The following is a 6,626-nucleotide window of genomic DNA, read 5'->3' as shown; positions in this document are numbered from 1 at the left end:
GTACAGTGTTTTGGAAAGCAGAGCAGATCGTTGCGCTTCTCTCTGAGTTCTCCCACAGCATTCTCAGCGGCTGGGAGCAGCGTCATGAGTAGCTCTGTGCTCTCTCCGTGCTGAGAAATGTCAAAGCAGCACAGCAGTCTCTCCAGCTTTCCTCCTGCAGCAGCAGTCTGATTGCTGCTGTGTTTCTAGCAGGGCAGAACAGGAGCATTCCAATGATTTGCTCCTTTTTTTGTTTTGTTCCCCAAATGGAACAGCTCACTCAGCTGTCAGATACTTCCTGGAGCATTGAAAGAGGAGGGGCGCATGCCTGCAGGGCAGCAGAAATCATAGAACACTTAGCCAAGATCACAAAACACTGAGCACAACCATCCAGGAAGGCGTTGTGGGATTGTGGCAGAAGCCAGTTCTCTCAACAAAACAAAGTGCACATTGGCTCTTTGTCGCCAATAAAGAGAGGGGAAAAGACAAAAGTCTGTCACAGAGATGGAAGATTTTTGTTGCCAAAACTGGGTGTTTCCTCCCCTCACCCCCTCTCTGACAAAATTTGCATTGTAGCGTGTATGCTTTCACTGTTTTGTCAACAAAAGGCAGTTTTTCGCAACAAAACATGGCAGTGTAGACAAGGCTGCAGTGCAACACCTAACTTTTAGGCACCTTGAAAATCAGAGAAATCCATAAACCCTGGGTTGGGTATCTCTATTCCCTATACATCGAATGGGGGAAAAAGATACTTAAGAACAGGATCCACAAAAAACAGCATGGTAGGCAGGGAGCAGCTTATTTTGGCCAATTGGAGATGACAGAAGGGGTGTATCCCAACCCTGCCTATCTCTGCATGCCATAACAGCTGAGGCTCTTTCCTGAAGTCTGTTGCCTAAGGTGTTTCTTTGAAGATGTCAGTGACCTATGTTAACTCCACATATAGCATCTAGGCTATGTCTAGACTGCAGGCTTCTTTCGAAAGAGCATCTTTCGAAAGATCGCGTCTAGACTGCAGGCGGATCTTTCGAAAGAAAAATCCGCTTTTTCGAAAGAGAGCACCCAGCGAGTCTGGATGCTCTCTTTCGAAGACGGCCTCTTTACATTGAAGAACGCCTTCCTTCGAAAGAAGAACTTTCGAAGGAAGGCGTTCTTCCTCGTGAAACGAGGTTTACCGCCATCGAAAGAAAAGCCGCGTTCTTTCGAAATAATTTCGAAAGAACGCGGCTTGAGTCTGGACGCAGGGGAAGTTTTTTCGGGAAAAGGCTACTTTTCCCGAAAAAACCCCTGAGTCTGGACACGGCCCTAGGGAGGAGAGGCGATAGTACTGCTCCTTTCTTACATTGGACTAACGGTTTAGGTCACGTACATTCTGGGTGAGTATTCCAGTTCAATGATCATAGAATCATAGAACCATAGAGTTGGAAGAGACCTTAGAAGGCCATCAAGTCCAGCCCCCTGCCCGAGGCAGGACCAATCCACCGACTTCCCCATATCCTCAGAGCCAGTTACGTCATCATAGAAGCTAATCATCAGATTGATCAGGCACGACTTGCCCTTCTTGAATCCATGCTGACTATTCTTGATTACCTTCCCCTCTTCCAAGTGCTTCAAAATGCATTCCTTGAGGATCCCCTCCATGGTTTTTCCAGGGACTAAGGTAAGACTGACCGGCCTATAGTTCCCTGGATCGTCCTTCTTCCCTTCCTTAAAGATGGGCACTACACTTCCTTTTTCCAATCATCTGGAATCTCTCCTGATCTGCATGACTTTTCAAAGATAATGGAAAAAATGACATTTGCCACCTCCTTCAGTACTTTCGGATGTATTAAGTCCGGACCCATGGATTGATGTATGTTTAGCTTTTCTAAGGAGTTCCTAACCTGTTCTTTCCCCGCTAAGGGCTGTTCACCTTCGTGCCATAATGCGTCACTTAGTGCATTTAGTCTGGGAGCTGACCTTGTCCGTGAAGACAGAGGCAAAGAAAGCATTAAGTATTTCAGCTTTCCCCACATCATCTGTCACTAGGTTACTGCCCTCACCCAGTAGGGGCCCTACACCTTCTCTGATCACCTTCTTCTTGCGAACATGCCTGTAGAAACCTTTCTTGTTATCCTTCACATCCCTTGTGAGTTGCAATTCCAACTGCCCTTTCACCTTCCTGATAACTCCCCTGTATTCTCAAGCTATACATTTATACCCTTCCCTAGTCATCTGTCCAAGTTTCCACTTTTTGTAAGCTCCCTTTTTGTGCTTAAGTTCACCAAGGATTTCCACTGTAAGCCAATCCGGTCTCCTACCATATTTGCTTCTCTTGTTACGCATTGGAACGGTTTCCTTCTGTGCCTTCAATAACGCTACTTTAAAATACTGCCAGCTGTCCTGGGCTCCTTTCCCCTTCATGTCAGAATCCCAGGGGATTCTGCCTATCAGGTCTATGAGGGAGTTGAAGTCTGCTTTTCTGAAGTTCAAGGTTTGTATTTTACTACTCTCTTTTCCTCCTTTGGTCAGGATCCTGAAATCTACCATCTCATGATCGCTGCTTCTGAGGTTGTCACCCACCTGTACTTCTCCTGTTAGCTCCTCCCTGTTTGTGAGCAACAGGTCAACCTGCACACAGCCCCTAGTCAGATCCTGCAGCACTTGTACCAAGAAGTTATCCCCAACATTCTCCAAAAACTTCCTGATGAGGAGAAGGGATTTGAACAGGGGTTTTCTCTCTGTCAGGTACATCTGGGGTTAGGTAGAGCAGGCAAGACAGATGGGTGAATGACTTTGTGGGTTTTTTTAGTTAAATATTAAAATGCTTAAACTCAGGATCAACTTTGATCTTATTTTGCATCAAACACTGTATACCTCTGTAATACAACTAATATTTTGATATGTAATACAATGGATTTCTTTACAGTATTATGGTGGATTGGCTCACTAGGATCTTTTCCTGAGAGTTTGGGAATAATGTTTCTTTAGACAGCAGAATGGTGTGACTGTACCACATCATTCAGTTGCTTGATTGTTAATTGCCAATTACATAGAAGGTTCTTCTGATCCCAAGTTTCAGTGGCCCCAGTGCCACAAGTATAGACAAGGCCATAGTGAGATACAGTCACTGTCACAAAGAGCTTACAATCAAACAAGAGAGGCACAAGATGGGTGGGGAAACAGGCATACATAGGTGAAGTATCTTGCCCAATGTTGCATACCATGTCAGTGGCTGAGTCAAGAACAGAACTCAGGTCTCTTGACACCCAGTCTAGTGTTCTGTACACTAGATGACATTGTCTACTGTAAGCTACTCATATAGTACCTAACTATGTTTGCTCTGATTCAATATCAGTCTCTCACTTACAGAAACACGAGTTCTGAGATTTTGGAGACAGGCTTGAAATTTCCCTAAGAGCCAAATGCTCTGCTGTTTCAGATTGGTGTAGCTTTATTAAAGTCATCTGGCTCTCAGTCTCAACCTTGGCAGGAACCAGGAACATCTCTTATGTTTAAGAGAACAGTTCCTGATGTTCAGTCAGACAGCTTTTGCAGTCGCCAACGAAGTCACTGACTTGGCAGCTCTCTTCTGAGGGACCTGGTGATGATAGTATATTGCACTGAAAAGTACATTTCTGTACTATAGATGTTGAATTATTGTGAGCCCTGATCACAAGTGGATGAAGTGAAGCATTGCATGAGATCACATAGATAAAAGGAAGTCTGGGCATGAAGATGAAGGAAAAGAAATAAGAGGGCTTAGTGTGGAAGCTGGGAAATAGAAATTGCTGTTAGAAAGAGCTGAAAAAAACTACTTGTGTTGTGAGTGATTATTTCTGTAATGGAATCAGCAGACCCTTCTTACAATAAAGTGAAAAGCTTATGTTTACATATCCTTCCCTACAGGAATTCCTTGACAGTTTTGTTTAACGTATGAGGTATTGCACAAGTAGGCCAATGGCAAGAGGCCTTCTTTGGTTTATTTTTAATTTCTGCATTTTAAAGTGGGCCTTCTGTTTTATCTTTACATTTTCTTCAGGGGGCAAGAAAATGGACTGTGGGGGAAAATCAGAAATACCCAACATGGCACTACTGCTTTGGAGATGACATGAACTGCTATTGAACATAAAAAGTAGTAAACACCTGGGGAATTTTTGAGTTGTAGCTGCTGACTCACTTGTAGAAGACATGATAAAAGCAGTTACATTTTTTGTAACTGGCTAAAGAAGTGGTCTTTATACCCATTTTCTTCCACTGTATTAATAATAAGCACCTGAAACAGGAGAGGCACAAACTTTTAAAAGGCAACTGTACTTCTCCAGGTCATAGAAGCAGGGCAATAGAGAAAAATCAGAGTTGAGTGCTTCTGAATGAAAAAAGTCTGTCTCTTTTCTTTGTTGGAAACTTGATTTGAAACTCACAAAGATGAGTACAGACATACTAAAGCAAGAGAAAAGCAAGTAAACCTCCCCCCACACACACACTATTTTTGTTTCTGTGCAAAAAGGGCTGAAATACATGATTTAAAGCCAATATTTTAAGATACAACTATATAAGAAGCAAGCTCATACTTTACTCAAATAGGTTGCCAAGTCTACTATAGGTTGGACCTTCCTGGTCCAGCACCCTCGGGACCTGACCGGTCCCAGACAAGGGAGTTTTCTGGACCGGGGATGGGTGGGTGCCAGCCTCTTTGCTGAGCTCCTATGCCCAGCCTCCTGGCCCTGCAAGCTGTGGCATCTCCGCTGGAATTCCTGGCGGCCCCGTCAGCCTTATGGCAGCCCTGATGCCCTGCCAGAGCTCCTGGCAGTCCTGCCAACTGTGGACTCCACTGCTCTGCGAGCTTCTGTCCCTCCCTCTCAGCTGGCTTCCCTACCCAGCCCCACTGGCTCCACCGGCCAGCTCCGCTTTGAGCCACTAGCAACCTCTACTTTTGGGGCTCTCTAGTCTGGCAACATCACCACGAATGTTGCCAGACCAGGGAGTCCCAGACCACAGAGGTTCAACCTGTAATGTTAATTTTCCTGTAATTGAGGTACTTGTCTCTTTTCTGCTTGAGGCCATTTTTAATGCTTTTCCTCTATGGCTGGAAAAGTGACTACAATATACTGCCTCTTGTAAGTACAACTGAAAGAACCTCAGTGTCCCTTATTGAGCAATGGTGTAGATTTCAGGCTTTTTCTTTGGGACTTTGCATCAGGGGAGCCATTCTGAGATGTTCACTTCTAGCCCTCTTCTTTGGGGTACAGATACTGACTGAGCAGAGGTTCATAGAATCATAGAATCATAGGACTGGAAGGGACCTCGAGAGGTCATCGAGTCCAGCCCCCCGCCCTCAAGGCAGGACCAAGCTCCGTCTACACCATCCCTGACAGATGTCTATCTAACCTGTTCTTAAATATCTCCAGAGAGGGAGATTCCACCACCTCCCTTGGCAATTTATTCCAATATTTGACCACCCTGACAGTTAGGAATTTTTTCCTAATGTCCAATCTAAACCTCCCTTGCTGCACTTTAAGCCCATTACTCCTTGTCCTGTCCTCAGAAACCAAGAGGAACAAATTTTCTCCTTCCTCCTTGTGACACCCTTTTAGATATTTGAAAACCGCTATCATGTCCCCCCTTAATCTTCTTCTTTCCTAACTAAGCAAGCCCAGTTCATGAAGCCTGGCTTCATAGGTCATGTTCTCCTAACCTTTAATCATTCTTGTCGCTCTTCTCTGTACCCTTTCCAATTTCTCCACATCTTTCTTGAAATGTGGCGCCCAGAACTGGACACAGTACTCCAGCTAAGGCCTAACTAGTGCAGAGTAGAGCAGAAGAATGACTTCACGAGTTTTGCTTACAACACACCTGTTGATACAACCTAGAATCATATTTGCTTTTTTTTCAACAGCATCACACTGTTGACTCATATTCAACTTGTGGTCCACTATGACCTCTAGATCCCTTTCCGCCATGCTCCTTCCTAGACAGTCGCTTCCCATCTTGTATGTATGGAATTGATTGTTCCTTCCTAAGTGGAGCACTTTGCATTTCTCTTTATTAAACTTCATCCTGTTTACCTCTGACCATTTCTCTAACTTGCTAAGGTCATTTTGAATTATGTCCCTATCCTCCAAAGAAGTTGCAACCCCACCCAGTTTGGTATCATCTGCAAACTTAATAAGCGTACTCTCTATCCCAATATCTACATCATTGATGAAGATATTGAACAGTACGGGTCCCAAAACAGACCCTTGCGGAACTCCACTTGTTATCCCTTTCCAGCAGGATTTAGCACCGTTAACAACAACTCTCTGACTACGGTTATCCAGCCAATTATGCACCCACCTTATCGTGGTCCTATCTAAGTTATATTTGCCTAGTTTATCAATAAGAATATCATGCGAGACCATATCAAATGCCTTACTAACGTCTAGTAAGGTTCATGTGGTCAAGCTAGAAAAGGACTTTGGAAAGTCTCATTTACATCTGCCCTGAATGTCTGTTTAAATGCCCCCTGAAAAGCTACACTTCCCCCTTTCCAACTGCCCCTGTATCTCTTCAGCTTTGGCCCAGTTAAAAGCTATAAGACACAAGACTATTAAGAGTTTATGGCAGCTCTTGCTCCCTGAGCAACAGTGATCGAGGATTTGGCAAATTCTGTTGAATAGCTGATTTGA

The sequence above is a fragment of the Pelodiscus sinensis genome, chromosome 4, assembly GCF_052426305.1.
Source record: "Pelodiscus sinensis isolate ZL-2025 chromosome 4, ASM5242630v1, whole genome shotgun sequence".
Lineage (NCBI taxonomy): Eukaryota > Metazoa > Chordata > Testudines > Trionychidae > Pelodiscus > Pelodiscus sinensis.
The sequence above is the reverse complement of the archived record's forward strand: the minus strand, read 5'-3'. Positions refer to the sequence as shown.